This window comes from Silurus aristotelis (assembly GCF_946808225.1).
Source record: "Silurus aristotelis genome assembly, chromosome: 6".
In the NCBI taxonomy this organism is placed as follows: Eukaryota; Metazoa; Chordata; class Actinopteri; order Siluriformes; family Siluridae; genus Silurus; species Silurus aristotelis.
Genome location: NC_139579.1, coordinates 2,662,837 through 2,675,336, shown reverse-complemented (window position 1 = coordinate 2,675,336; position 12,500 = coordinate 2,662,837). Strand labels below are relative to the sequence as shown.

The 12,500-nt window shown below is 41.1% G+C and overlaps 1 protein-coding gene and 1 long non-coding RNA gene across 2 annotated transcripts in view; both read left to right on the top strand.

The window, feature by feature from the left end:
- Positions 1 to 12,500, top strand: part of rbfox3b (RNA binding fox-1 homolog 3b) — a 172,168-nt gene that overhangs the window by 92,726 nt on the left and 66,942 nt on the right.
- Positions 5,836 to 10,156, top strand: LOC310728224. Its single transcript, XR_014534213.1, has 3 exons — positions 5,836 to 8,408; positions 8,576 to 9,736; positions 9,786 to 10,156. It is a non-coding gene; the product is annotated as an uncharacterized lncRNA (long non-coding RNA).

Sequence of the window (12,500 nt, the reverse complement as noted above, 5' to 3'; positions counted from 1 at the left end):
GCTTTGATGTACCAAGCTGCCGCTCATATCACACAATCCACTGGCAACGAACTGCCAGTAATCCCTGGCTAAACAAATTTCACGCCGCTACCAGCATGGGAGGGTCGGAGAAACGGAGAAGATTGAGAGAACGTACATGCTTCCTTAAGTGAGGAAGACAGAGCTTCTCGTGGGAAATCAGTGCCGGAGTGCGGTATCGGGAAAAGAGAGCCTCGTGCAGTAAAAGCCTTCTGTCTGCTTAGCGCGGTCAATCGTGCTCAGATTCACCGACACACAAACGCATGGCGCCACACACACACACACACACACACACACAAACACACACACACACACACACACACATGTACACACACTCCATTATGTGAGTGGCAAAACTAGCGAGCACGTCCATGGAGTTAGACAGAAAGACACGTTTGATGCCGGAGACAATTATCAACAACAGTGTCTCAGTTGGATGTGGCAGGACGTCAAGGTCTCGAGTGGAAAATTGTCACAAATGCTTTGATAACAAAGACAGACTGAAGACGGAGGGAATAGGAAGAGCGATGTGTTAGCATTCATTTACATTTACATTTGTGGCATTTAGCAGACGTTACATGGAAGAGAAGAGGTTGATAGTGTAAGTGCGAAACTTGTTTAGTTGAAACTCAGGACATGAAGTGAGATCTCACCTGACATAAATGCTCAAATCTCAGCATGATGAGGAACCCAGAGGACACAAAACGTTCACTTGGCATAAGCATATGGTTTCTATTTGGGGGTTTTTATTCGTTTGTTGGGGGTTATGGAGGGCAAATTATAATCTTCCCAAATGGGTTTTTTTCCCTGTAAGCAAAATCCAACCTTTTCACAATGTTCTGGGAAGCAAAGTTAGCTGGGAAGCTTCTGAGTTTGGTATCTTGAGTTTCTGATCCAAATTGATCAAAAGATGTTTGTTGCCTTATGCAAAGACAAGACTTTGAAATTTGATGCTAGTTTATGATGCAGGAAATTATGATCATGGAGAATCTGATCCATGAAGTTATGATCCAGGAAGTTATAATCCACAATATTGTGATCCAAGAGGTTATTATCCACTAAATTATAATTCAGGAGGTTATGATTCATAAGTTATGATCCAGGAGGCTGTGATCCATGAAGTTATGATTCAGGAGACTGTGATCCAAGAGGTTATTATCCATAAAGTTATGATCCAGGAGATTATGGTTGAGGAGGTTCTGATAATGGAGGTCTTGGTTTGGGAGTTTATGATTCATTAAGACATGATTAATGAGACTGTGACTAAGAAGGTTATGATCCATGAAGTTATGATCCAGGGGATTGTGATCAAAGAGGTTATGATCCATGAAGTTATGATCGGGGAGGTTATGATCTAGGGGACTTTGATCCACCGAGCTGCGAACCATGAGGTTATATTCCTGGAGTTCATCGAGAAGCAACTACAGCTTGTATCCATTTCTGAGAGAAGCACCTACATTTTCTTGTTCTGCATTTGGAAAAATGTTGTGTTCTGATTGAAGCTCTTAAAGCAAAACCCTCATGAGTGGAACAGGTTCTGCCCAACACCCAGGTAACACCATGAATATAACGAAGCATGCTGGTGGTAGCATTGTGCACAAGGGCACGGATGAAGCTTGAAATACATATCAATATTTCTCTGTTGCATTTAGGCTGAAATATCGGCTCCAACAGGACAAGGAGCTCAAAAACCACAAAGGATTTGGAAAACACTTTAGAATCCTGGTCTTATATGTTAGAAGATCATTGTCCTTCTAAAATTGATGGTCTATAAGATATTGGCTACCTGCTATAAATGATTAGAATATTTTTGCTATGTTTTGTTGATGTTTTAGAAGATCTAGCCTATCTTGGCTGATGTGTTAGAAGATTTTAGCCATCTTGTCTTGATGTTCTCTTGATGTTCTTGAAAAGTGTTGCAGGACCTGAAGCTGAGAGACAGAATTAGAACATTTTGACAATCTGTGGTCAGTGTATTCAGAGAACATGACCTGGACTAGATGCGTTCGGTAAACTTAATAGACAGGGTGATGTGTGTGTGTGTGTGTGTGTGTGTGTGTGTGTGTGTGTGTGTGTGTGTGTGTGTGTGTGTGTGTGTGTGTGTGTGTGTGTGTAAATGAAAGTGAACTGAAGGATAAAGATGAGCATTACACATCGCTCTAATTGCTACCGACAATCTGAAATACAGTAGGCGCTGAAAAAAAGACAGACATGGCTGATGTGGTCATCTGTGTGTGTGTGTGTGTGTGTGTGTGTGTGTGTGTGTGTGTGTGTGTGTGTGTGTGTGTGTGTGTGTGTGTGAGCAGAGCTTAGAGAGATTGCAGAAGGGAAGATGATAAATTATTGTGGTTAAAGCAACATACTGCAGCACTGTTGACACAGCCATAATTTATTTGTGTGTACGTGTGAGTGTGTGAACATATGTGTGTGTGTGTGTGTGTGTGTGTGTGTGTGTGTGTGTGTGTGTGTGTGTGTGTGTGTGTGTGTGTGTGTACACGAGTGTGTGTGTGTGTATGTGTGTGTTTTGTGTTTGTGTGTGTAAATGGAAGCACTCCTCATGTTCATACTCAGCATTTTGTTACTCTGATTGACATCGTCCTCCAATAACACTCTTCATAGCACTTAAACCAGTTAACTAATAAGAAACTGCCTCCTCTCTATCAACCAATCACATGCCTCTTCTCCATCAACCAATCACATTGCTCTTCTCCATCAACCAATCACCTGCCTTCTCTCTATCAATCAATCACCTGCCTTCTCTCTATCAACCAATCACCTGCCTCCTCTCTATCAACCAATCACCTGCCTCCTCTCTATCAACCAATCACCTGTCAACTCTCTATTTAACCAATAATCTGTCTCCTCACTTAAACTCATCACCTCTGACTCCTAACCAATCCCATGCCACCTCTCTGTTAACCAATCACACAGAGAGAGATAGAGCTGGTCCTTCCTTCCTTGCTCTCTCTCTTTCTCTCTCTCTCTCTCTCTCTCTCTCTCTCTCTCTCTCTCTCTCTCTCTTTCTCTCTCTCCCTTCCTTTCAGCATTTCTTCCTTCCTTTCCTTTTATTTTCCTTCTTTTCTTTCTTTCTTTCTTTCTTTCTTTCTTTCTTTCTTTCTTTCTTTCTTTCTTTCTTTCTTTCTTTCTTTCTTTCTTTCTTTCTATCTTTCTTTCTTTCTTTCTTTCTTTCTTTCTTACCTTTCCTCTCCCTCCCTGCTGCCCTCATTTCTTCATTCTTTCTCTCGTTCTCTGTTTTTCTTTTGTAACTTTTTTTCTTCCTCGTTTTCTTCCTCTCCTCCCTTTGCTTTCTCACTTTTCACTTGCTTCTTCTCCTCCCCCTCTTCTTCCTTCCTTCCTTCCTTCCTTCCTTCCTTCCTTCCTTCCTTCCTTCCTTCATTCCACTCTTCCTTTCTTTCCTTTTTTTTCTTTTTCTCCTCCCTTTGCTCCTTCGCTCTCTCCTGCAGTGGCCTTTGGCTCCATATGCTCCGCTTTGTTTTTAATTAAAAGTGAAATTCAATAGGCATATCAGCGCTTGTCGTTTATGGCCAGTGTTTTATTGATCGTGTATGTAAATGGGACACGGCGTTACAGCCGAGTTGTCAGATTTGTGCTGACGTTTTCTCACAGCTTCATGTGAGTTCATTAGGGCTCAGAGATTCATAACCGCTCAAGAGGTCAGAGGTCAGAACATAGAATTCTGCATTTTCTAGTCGCTTTTGTTACTTCTGACCTTTTCTTTATGAAAACTTTTATTTTGTACATACTGTACAGACTGCTACACAATTTTTCAACACCACATTTCTCTGTAATATCGATTGTCATGTTGCATCACACAGCTATCTGTCTGTAGCTACACACTCACAGGAGGCGGGGCTAATGATCCAGTCTGAGAAAAACGCTCCATGCAGCGTGTGGGATATTTTCTTTTTACAGCATCATTTGCATCAAAAAACAAATTCAAATGTGTAAATCAGTGAAACTGTGGCTCTGCACTGGTCTCATATCTGTCTCATATCCACCACAGCTTTGTCTCATGTCTATCTCATATCTGTTTCATATCTGTGTGCATTTATACACACACACACACACACACACACACACACACACACACACACACACAAACACATATACATACACAAACACATATACATACACAAACACACACACATACAAACACACATGCATAAACACACAAACACATATACATACACAAACACACACATATACATGCACACATGTATAGACGCCAAGATTTGTATACACATGCACACAAATACACATGCAAGAAAGCACCGACACACACACACACACACACACACACACACACACACACACACACACACACACACCTTTGTGAGTGTGATTTATTGGAGTAGAGAGCAGGCAGTAGGGGTTCAGCTCACTGTGCACAATAAGACCATTAACTTCATTAATATAATAACGGCCTAATCATAATGAGTGAAAATGATTGCTCAATTAGTGTGTGTGCGTGTGTGTGTGTGTGTGTGTGTGTGCGTGTGTGTGTACGTGTGTGTGCGTGTGTGGTCCCTATAATGCGATTACGATGGCAGCGATTGTGTCGACGTACTGAATTAAAGCATAAGCATTAGCGCTGTGACACTCAAACAATCTCATAATTCGTCACACACACACACAAGGAAGGGAGGGGGAGAGAGCGAGAGAGCGAGAGAGAGAGAGAGAGAGAAAGAGAGAGAGAGAGAGAGAGAGAGAGAGAGAGAGAGAGAGAGAGAGGGAGAGATCAACACAAATAATTAGTTATAGTAAATTTTTAATTATTGTAAGCAAAAATAGACACATAGAATGAGGATGAATGAATATGGGGGTGATGGAGGGAGAGAGCAGGCGTGAAAAAGAGGAAGCAAGGGATCAATATAGGGAGAGGGAGAGAGTGAGAAAGAGAGAGAAATAGAAAGAGAGAGAGAGAAAGAGAGAGAGAGGGGGAAAGAAAGAAAGAAAGAAAGAAAGAAAGAAAGAAAGAAAGAAAGAAAGAGAAAGAAAGAAAGAAAGAAAGAAAGAAAGAAAGAAAGAAAGAAAGAAAGAAAGAAAGAAAGAAAGAAAGAAAGAAAGAAGGAAAGAAGGAAAAAGGAGAGGGAGATAGGGGACAGAGAGAGAAAGGAATGGGGGAGAGTTAGGAAGAGACAGCGTGATACAGAGAGAAAAGAGAGATATAAAGAGGGAAAGAAAAGAGAGAGAAGGAGTGAGAAAAAATAATTGGCACATTGTATAGTAATAACTGTAGCTTGAATAGCAAAATATAAAAACACAAAAAGAAGAAAGAAAGATATTGAGTGAGTGAGTGAGTGAGTGAGTGAGTGAGTGAGTGAGTGAGTGAGAAGAAAAAGAAGAAAAGATAAGAAAAAATGTAAGAAAACAGAGAGAACGGTTGGAAATTAAGCGAAAACTGCTCTGATTGGTTGGATGCTCTGACTATTGTTATTACATCATCAGATGGAAGTATTCAAAAAATGTGTGCACAACCGTGTGTAAGTAAGAAAGAAAGTGTGTGTGTGTGTGTGTGTGTGTGTGTGTGTGTGTGTGTGTCCACATGTGTGGCTTAAGCCACCTTAGTGAGCATGATGAAGGATAAATAATTGAATAAATTAAAGGACACACACACACACACACACACACACACACACACACACACACCCCAGAGTATGTAAACACTTGTGTGATCGCGCTAATCTACTCCAGCTTGTCGGTATGAGAGTGCTAACACAGGGATTAGAGGATCCACAACACCACAATCACTGTGTAACGTCTGCCGAGAGCAGCTTAGAGAGGAGTTAAGCACACACACACACACACACACACACACACACACACACACACACACACACACACACACACACACAGATCGAGTGCAGCAGTTACACAATGTCTTCTATCCGCTAGTGTAATATGCGGATAGAATATGTAGAACATATGTTCTGTATTGCTAAACATAAACAGCACTGAATACAAACATCTCCCAATGAAGAAACAGAGGACGAGAGAGTTTTGGTTCTAGTGACCGGAAGGTGTGCAAGTTCAAATCCCAATATTACCGATAGCTCTGTTCTTGTCACACACTATTTATGCCATGTGATTACACACAGTGAGCGTCATGGAACCCCTTTACACACAGAGGATGAGGATGAATTGGTTTAATTGGGTTGGATTGGAAGATCTTCAGTCACCTTCTACAAATCTCAACCCCTACTGAACACCCTTGGTATGAGTTGGAACCCAAACACCCCAGGCCTCCTCACCTCACCTACATCAGTACCGTTGTGGCTAAATCTCCACAAACACACTCCAAAATCTAGTGGAACTTCCCAGAAGATTCTTATAACAGCAAATGTTAAAAAAAAAGAAAAAAAGATATTTGATCTTATGGTATCTCTCAGGTTTCTACAAACACCATATAGTGATATATATGATTTACATTCATCTCATTTATACAACTGAGTCCTTGAGGAATAAGGGCCTTGCTCAGGGGCCCAGCAGTGGCAGCTTAGTGGAGCTGGGATTTGAACTTATGATCTTCATCTTAACCACTGAGCTACCACTTCTGTACATATAGTGCAATATATACATATATTATCATACCATTGACTGCTCTGATGGATGCTTTCCAGGCCGTAAGAGTGTTTCAGGGCGCAAATAACTATAGGAAGTCATAAATTATTCAGCAATGCTATATGCTATATAGAAAAGTGTGTCGCATTCTGTACACAATAAAAATGTCCAATGTGGTCCAACACTGATGTATTTTTTATTATTATTTATTTATAAAAATATCCTATTTGATATATGAGGGGGTATCAAACATAAAAGTCTGTGTGAAACGCGAATCCGCCACCGAGACTTTTGACTCGACATGCGTTCGACATACGCCGATGCTGCGATGAGTCTTTCGAGATGTTTTTGTGCGGCAAGAACGGAAAAACCTCACTGGAAGACGCCAAGAGATCAGGAAGACCTTCAACGAGCTCAACCCAGAAAATAACAAAACCGTTCGGCAACCAAACATCTGAGAATGAGCCACACAATCTCACTTCCGCACCCATGCTACTTGCCTGATTTGGCTTCTGCAGACTTCGACGTCTTCTCCTAGATGAAAATCCAGCCCAAAATTCGCCGTTTTGATACAGAGATCCGGCTTGAATTGCTCGACGCGCTTTGAAAAGAAGATTTCCAGGACACATTCCAGAAGTGTCAGGAATGCTAGGAGTGCTGTATTGCTGTGCAAGGGGACTATTTTGAAGGTGTTAGTGTGAAATTGTAGATAAATAAAAGTACTTTCTGTTCAAAAGAGTTAGTCTCGAAACTTTTAGAGTACAGAAAATCCCAATAATTCAAACATAGCTTGGATTTTTTTTTTTAAAGGAATACTGTGTTTAAACAGCTCCTTGAAGGACTTATACCAGATACTGCATCAGTTAGTGACTATGAATCACAAGTCTCAGATATTTATATTGGTTTTCCATAATGAGTGGACTTGCACACTTTCAGCCCTCATTTAAGATAGTAATTGAGTCATGGAGAGAGAAAGTGAGAGAGAATGTATGTGTAGCTAAAGAGAAAAAGGGACTACGGTAAGCTAATTTCCATTTAATGCATCGCAACTGATGGATCTATTAGATATGAACAACGAGCACCGAATGCAGTTGAGGAATCAGATTGAACGTTGACCTCATCTGCTCGGGTGTGTGTGGGGGTTTTGGTTACAGAGTATGTTCAGGCGCTTTCGAGAAAAGGAGGGGTCTGTCAGTGAGGCACGAAAAAAGAAAAGTGATCAGTATGTAGTTTTCCACCTTACTCCTGATATTTGTACTATACAGGTATGTCCTGCTTCTGTTTGCTGAGTCATCATTTAGTGTGTTCTACAACAATCATCTACATTTGGATTCTAAGATCTAACACAAGGTTGGTGTCCACCTGACGATCACGATTGATCCCAGGTCAGTCATTGAGGCATTTTCTGCCGATCAGAACTATCCATGTATTGGCAATGCATTTTAAACTGGAAAAAAAAAATACAATGGTAAATATCCAGTAGTTGCTTCACCACAACATATTGTGTAGTACAGGTGCAAAGTTGGCCAAGGAACACATTCATTTTTCCCAATTAGAGCTGTCAAATAAGGTAATAATCAAATCAACCTGTCATCATTTAAATCTCTGAGGGTCTGGACCCCTTGGAAAAGCGACATATTTGGATGTCGCTTGACATGGTGGATAGTGAGGAGTGGAGAAACAACCACAATGAGGCCAGAGAAAGCTCTGAGGACCAGAACGAAGCCAAAGGAGAGAGAAATGTCCTTTGTGAAGCAAAAAGGCAAAGCAACATCCTTAGCTGAGGGCAGAGGGGAGGCATCAAAGGGGTAGGAAAGGTGATTTACTCCAGCGGCAGGGTAAGAAAGGCAGGGTGACAGAGCAACATTCTCAGTAGGTTTGAGGGGGATTGGGATGACAATGGTATACACCCAAAATGTAGTCTTACACACTGGCTCATTAGTCCCATATACAATGAAGAAATCTTAAACACCAGTGTGGGTGTCTTGTACACAAATGTAGTCTTACACACCAGTGTGGTAATCCTGTAGACCAAGACTATAATATTACACACCAGTTTTCTGGTCCCATGCACCCTAAATGTAATGTTACACACCACCATAGGAGGGCAAAGTATATTCATCCACAGCAGAATAGTATTTCTGTACACCAACAGCGTAGTCTCAAACCATTTGCCTGGTAGTGTCAGTAAGAAGTGACCCAGGGATCATGGAGCCTCGAGGCACTGGTGCAACCTATTGCAGAACCATGCGGCCAGTGTGCAGGATTAACAAACGCACAGATAAAAAAGCATCATGGTTCACAAAACTGGCACATATTTACTTCTGGTCTTTGGCTAAATCCAAATGAAGGGAACTGCTGTTGCAGTCATGTCACTCAAACGGTACTCGAACGAAAAAACGCACTTTAAATGCATTTTTCTGCATTGCTTTTTTTATCTACAAGCCTTCCAGCACTGACAAATGCTAGCCTTTTAGCCTGCGTTAAATCAAACAACTGCAGCGTGCGAGGCGGAGAAGTCACAGAAACACATACGCAGCACAAAAATGGTCAGGAATGAGAAAGATGCATGATTAAGTACGGCAGCCAATTACTAACAGATATGTCAGGAAGGGGACGAACCGATAAGCATAAATATTTACTCCCACCCAAAGGCAGCTAGGGGAACTAACCAGAAAGTAAACGCAGAACCGTGCTGCATCGCTACATTATGAAGATTAGACTCGGGTGTAGATGCTGAGAATGCGATGCATTAGAGGAGCGCAGTCGATGCACCGTCGCTGCACGGTCACTGTGCCTGTGTGATTCTTTGCTTGTTTTGGATTCAGTTGAATTTGATTAGCAGAAACTTTACGGCAGGTTTAATACACTCAGCTCGGAGCTTTGTGGCTAATCGAGTTTTAAAAGATCTGCCAAGTTGCGCTTTTTGTGCAGCGTGACATCAGAACTTCGCTGAACTGAAACACACTCCTGATATTAGATTCTATCTATCTATCTATCTATCTATCTATCTATCTATCTATCTATCTATCTATCTATCTATCTATCTATCTATCTATCTATCTATCATATAGATATTGTAGTACTCAGACTATATTTTCACTCTATTTCTGGAGATTATGGGTCACAGATAAAAGTGCTGAAGTTTGGACCCACATTTTGGTGCATTCTGGGTTTTTGTTTAGTTCCTTGATAAATTTGCTGCTTATTAGTGGACGTTTAAAAGGCTTATAAAGTGTGAACTTAACAGGGTCAGTAAAATCTATTTCTAAATGGAGATAAATAAAGATTTCGCCTACTCTTAGACATGGAGGTAAGTCATGCTGGACGATTCCATACCAACTGAAGATCTAACTGCAATTATTGATTAGGTTGGTAGGTTAAACTTCTGATCAGCCCCCTGAATGAATAAAGCAGTAGTGTTTGGTGGGCTTTTTTCCTCAAATTAAAATGGTCAATGGGTTAATTTGACTGGAGTTAATAATGAACAGATGATAGAATTGAGAGTAGAAGCGAGAAAGAAAGAAAGAAAGAAAGAAAGAAAGAAAGAAAGAAAGAAAGAAAGAAAGAAAGAAAGAAAGAAAGAAAGACTTGTCACACGTACAGCACAGTGAAATTCTTTCTTCACATATCCCAGTAATGTTACAGTAGGTAGCTGGGGTCAGAGACTAAGGTCAGCCATGATACAGCACCCCTGGAGCACAGCGATTATGGGGCCTTGCTCAAGGGCCCCAAGGGTGGCAGCTTGACGATACTGGAGGATGATGGTGAGTCGGAGCAGAATAATGATGAGGATGGAGATGATGATGGTGAGCCGGTGCAGGATGATGAAAATTATGACCGGCTCACCATCATCATCTCCATCATCATCATTATTCTGCTCCGACTCACCATCATCCTCCTCACCATCACCATCATCCTCCTTTTCTCCTTTACATCATCATCATCGTCATCAACATCATCATCATCATCATCATGGATGATGAAAATTATGCTAGTGGTGAGCCAGAGCAGGATGATGATGATGATGATAATAATTTGCCATGCATGTAGTGTATTTATCATTGTAGTTACCTCCTTTATTGGGAGCAGTAGGGGGGCATCAGCCATGATCTGCATACACCTTTGTAATGTGCCCCCCTGCTTAATCGACTACTTTTTTTACCAGCAAAGAACAACTGTACAAATACCTGCATAAATACCGGACCATTCCAAGAACTCAGAGGGTGAGTGGACGCTACACTTCAGGTCCATCTGTTCAAACCCCCATTACAGTCCCCTTCCCAGAGTGTGCTGTGTGCAGTGTACAGCGTTCTGCCAATGCAATCTGGAGACCAGCAGGGCCGAGTTCTTCAGGCTCCAAAGTCAATCTGAACCTTCCTGTTCTAATGTAACACACTGATGCTGCAAAACTCCACACTTTCTTTTTTTTTATTTAAACATTCACATTGTAATTTTGCTGAAACTCGAGAAATGTCACAGGATGTGAGTGTGACGTGATCAATATCGACATGCTAACGGTCAAAAAACACATGAAGTGATAATAGTTGATAGTTTAATACTTTAATGGTGATTAATTGGCCAGTTGTCTTTGATTTGTCCTTCATTTGTCCAAAACTGTTTCTAATAGTCAAAGTGTCTCTTTCTCTTGTGACAGAGAGAGTGATAGCTAGGTAAAAAGTGCAGGGAGGAGGGGTGTAGGTAAAAGGTGCAGACTGTGTGCGTGTGTGTGTTTGTGTGTGCGATTGTGTGTGTGTGTGTTACATTTATGTTACATCTGGATGTTACTTGATGACCAATACTGGTGTATTTTGTAATTTTCTTTCTATAAACCCAAACACACACTGACAAATACACACACACACACACACACACACACACACACACACACACACACACACACACACACACACACACACACACACTGATGTGATCCGGGAGTTGGTATCACAGCAGCATTGGATGATCTACATGTAACAGATGTTACTGACATGCACAGACAAACCATGATTAATGAGAGGTGTGTGTGTGTGTGTGTGTGTGTGTGTGTGTGTGTGTGTGTGTGTGTGTGTGTGTGTGTGTGTGTGTGTGTGTGTGTGTGTGTTTGAGTGATGACAATGACAATGATGGGGATGATGATTATGATGATGATGATGATTATGCTGATTAAATTTAATGAAAATAATGATGATCATGATGTTGATGATGATGATGGAGTTGTTGGTGATGATGAGAAGGAGGTGGAGGAGGATGATAGTGAAAAAAAAGAAGGAGGAGGTTCATGCTGCTACTGCTGCTGCTGCTGCTGATGATGATGATGATGATGATAAGAAGGAGGATGATAGAGATGATAATAATAATGATGATGGTTAAGCTAGTGGTGAAAAATGTAAAATGGTAGAAAAATATTATGAAGCTGATGCTTTTGCTGCTTATAATGATGATGATGGTGGAGGTGGTGGTGATACTGATGAATGATGTAATGTGATGAGAAAGAGGACAAGGAAGAAGAAAAAAAATTATGATAATGATCATGAGAAGGAGGTATAGGTGAAAAAGAAAGATGCTACTGCTGCTGATGAAGATGCAGAGAGGGAGGAGGAGGAGGTAAAAGAGGAGGAGGTGCATGATGAAGGTTAAAATAGTGAATGAAAAAGTAAATAAAATGGTAAAACAATGATGATGATGAGGAGGAGAGAGAGAGGAGAAGAAGGAGATGGTGGAAAAGAAGGAAGAGGTTCATGATGATGATGATGATGAGGAGGAGGAGACGGTGAAAAGGGAAAAAGAGGTTCATTATTCTGATGATAAGAAGGTATAAGAGAAGGTGCATAATAATGATGAGGAGCAGGAGGAGGATTATGATGATGAGGAGTAGGACGAGTAGGAGGAAGAGGATA